This window comes from Mytilus edulis, unplaced genomic scaffold (assembly GCF_963676685.1).
Source record: "Mytilus edulis unplaced genomic scaffold, xbMytEdul2.2 SCAFFOLD_304, whole genome shotgun sequence".
NCBI classification, from domain to species: Eukaryota; Metazoa; Mollusca; class Bivalvia; order Mytilida; family Mytilidae; genus Mytilus; species Mytilus edulis.
In genome coordinates, this window is record NW_027269254.1 from 22,818 (window position 1) to 31,971 (window position 9,154).

A 9,154-nucleotide genomic window follows, 5' to 3' on the forward strand; every position below is an offset into this window, starting at 1 on the left:
TGAGATTGATGATGATTCACACAAATCATTTATTTTGGAATCATGGATTTTCATGTGATACCAGATTTCCTTGATTTCATGAATAGGGAAAACACACATTAAAATTACTCGATGAAAAACAATTTTTCAGTTGCTTTGATGAAGACAATAATCTGTGGAATAGTAAATTTTACTCTATTCTCAGAAAAATAAATGAAATTTTATCCATATTGTAAATTATAATGAAAGATATTGTGTTGGAATAATCTTTATTGTCATATAAATAAATTAAACATGTTTGTGACAAACTGAAAAAAAAAAATCATCTAACTAACATACACTAATACAGTGACCAGTAGTTGGCAGTTAAACTTGCTTTTCATGATTAAAAAAGGTTGTGATTTGACATCCTGTCGTATTATACCTATCAAGTATACAAAACTAAATTTTTAAATATATTTATCAACAATCAATTAGAAGTCCTCAGTGGCTGAGGGGTCTTAGGTTGTTCATCTAAAGTATTAGGTCCAACTATTTTCTTGGCATTCCATTTTGAACTTTATTAACTACAAACAAAGTTTTCCTGCTTATTGTCTTGGTACTCTCTTTTCCTCGACAAATAAAAGTTTCTGCCATGATGTAACAAAAATGCTGAAATAGGTGTTAAACGCCATCAATCATTAGGATTGACAATCAAAAATCATCCTTAACAAGAACATTTAGTGCTGTTCATCTATTTTATAATACTGAGATTATGTTATCAAATGTAAGGCATAGTAGTAGTGGATTGTATTAGTCATTTGCCTTTGTGCTCTACATAATTATATAAGGCCCATTGTTTTTGATGTATGAGTTTGACTGTCCCTCTGGTATCTTTCACCCCTCTTTTATATTAAGATACTCTATCATATTTGGAAAGTGGAGAATCACCTAAATTAACCATTTAAAACTTTAACGGAAAGAAACAAATGCAGGCTTATGTTAGGGCTGTTCCAGAGTTTTTAAAAACACATTTTTTTTAGGGGGGGGGGGGGGGGGGGGGGGGGGGGGGGGGGATGTCATCAGAGGCACATTTGAAAAATCCACACTGTCCATAAAATAAAAAAAATATTTTACTTAAAACTTTTTACAAAATGCAACCACCCGTGTTTAAATAATTGAGTGCCTCCCATTTCCTGCCTAATCAATCTTGACAAATTTTTTAACAGATTATTTTTTGTAAAGTTTTGATAGTTTCCAATTGAATCAACGAGAATCATGTTATCTGATCATATTCACATTGTAATACCAATTCCTTTTTGAGAAAGCAGCTATTAAAAGCTATTTGCAATTGCACTAACAATCACTTTTTTGATTCTGTTCATTGCTCAACCACAGTTATTGATCAGGGAAAAAGTTGAATAATGTGTTAAATGAGATACCTATGGGTGATGATAAAAATAAATAGATCCTCCCTTTTTTATTCCAAATTTAGATGACTATTTGGTGGAAATTTTTTTTTTTTTTCTTTTGTATTGGCTTGTATCAAGGTTAAACTAAGACATATATAGAAAATGTGACAACACATGTTTTATCCTTGATATATGAACTCCTTTTGTTTAAGTGTTATGACTACGGGAAAAGATAGTTAAGAATAAGAGCGCTCTATAGTTGCTACTGAGAAATGGGAATTTTATGTTCACAAGTTCATTTTTATCTGCAACTCAATGTGGAAAGCCTTTAGTTTAGACATTAAATTTTGTGGGTAAACAGTAGCCAGTGATGAAAATGAGATTGTATTTATTGTATCAGAAGACATATATAGTACTCCAGATAGGAATGTCGCATTAAAGTCTTGTGTTTGTTTTGATTTGATTTCCCAAAAAACTTGTTATAAACCATACAAAAGAGTCAACACTCATTACCAGAGACTCAAAATGTCAATAATGTCGAGATATTCTTAAAAACAATATTTAGATTACTCCTTTAATATATTTTAATATTTTCTGTTTTCTTTTTCTAATGTAACTAGTTAGTTATAAGTAAAATATGTGAAATCTTATTGATTTCAAAAGATTTTCAATATCTGTTATGTGAAATGACCTATCTCAGGTATTATATATGTCTGATTGTATGTACTAGTATAAATCATTGGATTTTGTGACCTTTGATCTGTGATACTCATTATTATTCTTTCCTAGTAAAATTATTATGAAATTCTGTATCTTGTTATTCAGTTACATCTCCCTCTAGACCTGACCACTTACCGAGTTTTCATTATCTTTCATTGGGTGTCAATTTTGCATGGTTTTCTTTGGTTTAGGCAAGGAGGTTATATGAGAAGGAGGGAGGACAAAGACAATAACTACACATAAAATGTTATCGACTTTTCTGTAAATGAGTGTTAATTAGTTGAGATCGACTCTGTCACAGAGGGAGATTTTTTCCTAATTACATAACCGAGAAAGAACAGAAACACCCGAGGTGTCATAAACTGACCACATATACGATTATTGACTTGTTAATAAGATTTTTTGTGATATTTTTTATTTAGTAACTAAAAATTTAAATTTTCTGTTAAAAGTAAACTTATTACCAATAGAAATGAAAAAATATCTGTCCCATTGCCGTCAATGTTAATATCAACAGAAAGCACTTTTACGTTGTTCCCGATAAATTTCTCTATGTTTCAATTGCAAATATTCCTTCCGGTTGTTACAAGTCACTGTAACTAAAGTACTTTGCATATTCGTATATTTTCTATACTTATTACCTGCCATTTCTCATCAACAGAAGTTGAAAGGTGAAGTGAAAATCTTTGTTTAAAGCAATGCAGTGTTGAATAAAAATCGCACACTAACTTTCCTTTAAACCCTCATAACTTGTCATTTCTTTATCTTTTTTCACGGTTGACAGACGATTGATTTTGAAATTGCGTTTCCGGTCTTTTACCATATCATAAACACCTATACACTGCATTGTTACCAAAAATACACCTGAACCTATATGACCCAGTCTGATGACAATCACGTGACATATGCGATTTATCTAATAGCCCGAACTGCTTGCAGTAACAGCCCGGTACATCAGAGGGCATTGTCAAGTGGGTGATAAACATGTAGGTTTCTTTATCTTTTTATTATTTTTCTCTGATCGAACTACTATTCTGGGGATGCTAATTTTGTATCAAGCAGAGTGTTCACTCTCCTTCTCATATAACCTCCTTGGTTTAGGTGAACCAGGAATATAGATGTTGAGCTAAATACAAAATATCTAGAGACTTGTTTGCAGATTATGGTCAAATTTGAAAATCGAATACCCAAAAAAAGTACAGTTTTTCCTGTATCTACTAAAATTAAAACCAGGGAAAATAAATAGATCAACAGTAGGTGTTCTTTTGGTAGAATGATTCCTTCTATTACAGGAGGTTGATCCCAAGCTAATTAGTTTTGTCAATCTTAAGACTTAGATAGATGGTGTTTGCTACCTCTCTTGTTTCTCATCAGCATTTACATGAAAATAGGTAGTTTGCAAGATAAAAGTAAAATTGCAAATATACATAATTCCTAGGAAAATTCAAAAACTGAAAGTCCCATTACAACATGAACAAATGACAAAATCAAAAGCTTAAATACATCAAACAAATGGAAAACAACTGTTATTTTCCTGACTTGGTACTTGTATTTTCATATTTCCTTACAAAGCTACTCCTTTCAACAAATTAAACTACAATATTAAAAATCAGAAAATAAACAAAAGATTTTGAGCTAAGGGTTATTAATTGAAGTCCAATCAACTTGACACTTAGTACCCATGTTCCCTATGATATAATCTTTCTGATTTAAATGCCAAATGAGAGTTTTGACCCTAATTTTATAGTCCACTGAACATAGAAAATTATAGTGCGAGCTTGGTATCCGTGTACTATGGGCACATTCTTGTTTTCTTGACAGATGACACTGGATCAGGAAATGTTATTTTCAAAAACCGATTGAAGAAGCTAATACAAAAGTAAATACAAGAGAGGACGACAAACAAGATCAGATTTTGTCAGTTATTCCGCAGATAATGCCAAAACCTTTCGATGAGATAACTCTCTCAAATATCTAAATTATCTTTTCGTAAAGGTGACTTGCTTAAAAGAGACTTTAGAATTCGGGGAATTACTAATTTACCTAGTGGAAAAATAGTAGTAGCAGACAGTGGCAGTTTGATAATATTAAATACCGATTGTTTGTTAGACAAGTCTACACGTATACCATTATCAAATACTGAGGATGGACTATTTGATGTCACCTACGTCAAAGATGATTTAGTTGCAGTATCAACATTACGAGCTATACAGATTGTTAACATAACCTCAGAAATGATTGAAGAAATTATAATAACAAATGACGAATGTCGAGGTATTGAATATAATAATGGCACGTTGATATACTGGTTGAAATCAAATGGAATGTATGTATGTACTCGAGATTCCGCCAATGTAGACGCACCCCTTGATTGACTGCAAGGGTACAGCGGATCCATGTACACTCACTAAGGATTAATGGAGATGTGTCCTTTACAATATTATCCCACCACCAGAACAATCCCCACCCAACACCGCCCAAGGGAGCGTGTAGGACACCGGGAAGTCTGTTATTATGGTGGAGGAAGCCGAAGTACTCGGAGAGAACCACCGGGCCACTCGGTGGAAACAGACAAACCAGAGAGATATCAGAAGATTGATCTCCTGGTCAAAGTAGGGGACAACTTTGACCAACCGAGGCCCCCAAAGTACCCATTCTAGTTTTTAAACTCCGGTGTGGGTACCAGAGATGTGTGTGAGAGGGGGGAATGCAAAAAAATTCAGATTTCAAACAAGACTAAAACAACATTTGTTAGAGAAAACGACGTCAGTGATCGTTATGGAATATCTGCCCGTGGAAATAAAATTTATGCAACTAGATTTAACGATGATATCGTCAGCTGTTATACAATTCATGGCATGAAGTTGTGGGATTTCAAAAATTCATCTGTGTTGAGCTATCCAACAGGAATAGCTGTTGACAATAACTCTAACGTATATGTTGCGTCATACTCTCAAAATTGCGAGGTTGTTTTGTTGTCTGATGGAAAGAAGTTTAAGACAGTGCTGACTTCCAAAGATGGATTAAATCAACCTAGAGCCTTGCATTTTGATGAAACAGAAAATAACTTGCTCGTCGCTAATATAGCACAACCTGTATTTGTGTATCATGTCATGTCGTGAAACCTGAGTTGACTTTATTGTTTTTTCTGTTATGTTTTGTTACTATAAAATAGTTAGTATCTAATTTTGTACAAAGGAAATCTCTGTATTACTGAAACATCATTCCCAAGAGTGTTTTCTAGTGGAGATAGCATATGTTGCTTTTCATATTGATTCTCTCACAGGGTCTTTGCTTCGGAAATAAACACATTTATTCTTAAACCAGTTGTTGTTATAAAACCAGTTATGTTCTTCTCAATATTGTATGATGGTACGTGATGGTATGATGCTAAACCCTTAACCTAGGGGATTGAACTTAATACTACTATGATGAAGACATAATCTATCAATCAGTTCAATTGAGGTCGGGAGCTGGTATGTCAGTTATTGCAAGTAGTCCTTTGTTAATTTATGTATTGTTGTCATTTTGTTCCCTTTTACCTATTCTGACATCGGACTCGAATTTCTTTTCAACTGAGCTTTACTGTGCGTATTACTGTGTGTTTTATGTCTACATTGGCTGGTAACTATAAATGCGCAAATTCGACAAAGAAACAAGGTAAATTAATATGTTAAGTCAGAAATTAAAGTCCAAATCTACATTTTGTGACAAAAGCTATTGTTGCATAAACTAGCTACTATCCGATTAAAGGCCGTTCTTTGACCTACTAGTATCATTTTTTTTACCCTTTATTTATTGAGACTTGGATAGTTATTTGTCTCATTGGTACTCATATCACTTCTTCTTATTTATATATGAAAGATGTGGGTGATTTATATTTAGAATAAAATTATCAACCGTACCATCTTAAGTGCACCAGCTGCGCACAATGGAAGTAAATCACGAAAACGGCACAAGCACACATATCTATTAAGTGTTTTTTTTTATTTACTAGTTCTTGGTTGAAACAACTGGTTTTGCACTGTTACTCCCCCAAAATATAACTGATCACCAGTTAGTTCATCGGTATACTTGCATGTTTTTAACATATTTTTCTTAAACTATCCGTTTATAAATCAAGTATTCAAGATTTTTTTCTTTACGAAGATGCGAACTCACTGAAGCAGGCAGTTGAACTTAGACAAATAGGGTTATTCTTTAATGTGCTTTTTAGTCATAAAGCTATCTTACTCTTATATTTATACAAACCTGGCTTGAAAACGTTCGCGGTGAAAGTAAATAAAAAAAACATCTATCTGAAATCACCCGGGCCAGTTTTGGTGGGGTTTGTGTTGCTCAGTCTTTACTTTCTATGTTGTGTGTTATATTCTGTTTGTCTTTCGGTCTGTTTTATGTTGTTGTCATAATTGTCTGTTTATTTTCGACTTTGCTATATTTCGCCATTCTTTTAGTTATATATTTATGTATGAGGTTCAACTAGTTGAATATCTTAACGTGTAACAAAAGTTGGAGAGATTATAGAACCAAATTGGATAAAAAAAAATATCAAAAAAGCGCCAAGGAATCAGTTTAAAGAGAGGAATCTAATGCTCAATACAATGATATCGTATGATAGCTTGAAGGTTATTTTTAAAACTTTAAACCCAAATATAGAATTTTGAGGATAAACCATATTTTAATTTCATTTATAAATGAATAGCTGATGCTTATTACATATGAATAAAATAGTTTGTAAGACGTTATTCTACTTATATTGAGAGGTAGTCTGAATAATGCACATGTCAATACGTATGTTTAACACCGATTTCAATTGTGAATAACTATGAGACAGTATATAAGCAAATTGAAACGAATTGTTTAAATGTCATAAATTTATTCAAACAATTGATAAAAATGATCACTATTTGAGCAATTTTAAGAAGCAATGAGTTGAGAGTAGCAATAATCTTTTTTATCAATTGGTCACAAACATCAAAACTTTCTTTCACTCCTGCCCCAGAGTAAGTAAAAATGAATTTTAAAGTCCGAACAATTACTTTAAGAATTTGGCAGCATTTTTTTATTTTTTTTAATGCTATATATGGCTATATAGATTCAATTGCAATTAAAGTCACTAATATATAGTGATACCTGTGTTAACTTAAACGCTTATAAATTTTTCATGTCGGGGTGTACTTAAGAAGGAAGAAATATATATATAGTTATCTTGTATTTCTACTTCATGAGTTTAAACTGTATGTATACTATACTCATGATACTATTGTTGTTTCTTTTTGTTATTGCTATTATCTTAATTATGTCTTATATTGTACTATGCTCCTTGTGAGCCCATTTCAAGGGAAATAAACGTCTTCTTCTTCTTCTTCTTCTTCTTCTTCTTCCATTTGATATTTAATATATATTATAAAAGATTTACCTTTGAAACCTTGTCTACTGTTTAATAATACGTAATGTGCATGTACTATCATGTTATAATCCGGGTACTTGAATTTCGTAATACAAATGGTCTATACCAGTGTATAACCATAATGCAGCTGCTAAGACAATTGGGAATATTCATTAGCAAATCAACATATTTTGTTAAAGGTAAGGAATAAAATTATTGTATTCCTGTTTTATCTTTTTGTTACCCAGGTGTGCATACCAGTTCCATTTAAATGTAACACACTTATATCAGCCAAGGTAATTTGTAACAATGACTTAAGTATATAGATAAATATATGTATGTGTGTTTATTTAAAGGTAAAGGTAAACACGTCACATATCTACCACTTTATGACAATACATATCATGAAATGCACGTATCAGGATTGAAACACATATCCTAATTTATGATGAAAATTGTGTGTAGATTGATTGATTGTTGCTTAAAGTCCAGTGGCAAATATTTCATGCATGTTCAGGACGACAACGAGTTCACAATAATTACAATAAGTAGATCTTGTAATAATAGAGGCCATCCGGGATGATGGTCGGGGAAATTTGGACTGCCACTGGAAAATAAAGGAATATTGGATAGGGTTAGAATTTTTGCCTCGCAAACAGCCACCTACGGACCAACCAAAGAGTTGTTGCAACACAGGTACAATTAACCCTTCTCCTTACAATTAACGCCCTTGAATCATTATAATCATGTAGCATGCTTTATGGAGCACTTATGTTCACCAATTTGCCTCAAAGTCTCATATTTGATTTATCATGTTTATATAAACCATGTAAAATATTTATCCAAAATATAAAATAAGTCTTGAATAAATAGGGCGCGGGCTCGATAATATGCAGTTTCGTTTCGTTTCGTGTGTATTTAAGTCTTTATGACAAGGAATTAACCATCGAGTTGACCTCTGAAGACCTCCGATAGTCATTTAAGCAATATAATTAGTTTTCAAAGATACCAGGATTATAATTTAATACGCCAGACGCGCGTTTCGTCTACATAAGACTCATCAGTGACGCTAAAACCAAAATAGATATAAAGCCAATCAAGTACAAAGTTGAAGTGCACTGAGGACCCAAAATTAAAAAAAGTTGTGCCAAATAAGTATAAACATGAATATAGACTTAAATAGAAAGCGCACTCATGCAATTGGATTTTTTTTCTATGTCTGTTTAATTTCATTAACTACGACACAACAGAAACACAACTTTAAAATATAACACACAGAAACGAACTATGGCCATTTCCTGACTTGGTACAGGACATTTTAAGAAAAAAAAAATGGTGGGGTTGAACCTGGTTTTGTGGCATGCAAAACCTCCCGCTTTAATGGCAATGTTAACTCTAACATTAAAATGACAACATTACATGACAGGAATACAATTCAAATAAATTGGAGAACATATAGGACATAGAAACACACGAATAATAGCTAACAAAAGGTACCAGATTTAAAATTTAATACGCTAGACGTGCGTTTCGTCCACACAAGACTAACCAGTGACGCCCAGATGAAAACAGTTTGAAAGCCAAAACAAGTACATAGTTGAAGAGCCACTGGTCGTGTTTACTTTTATTAGAATGATTTAATGTGAACAGAATCAGTCAATCACTTTTATTGTTG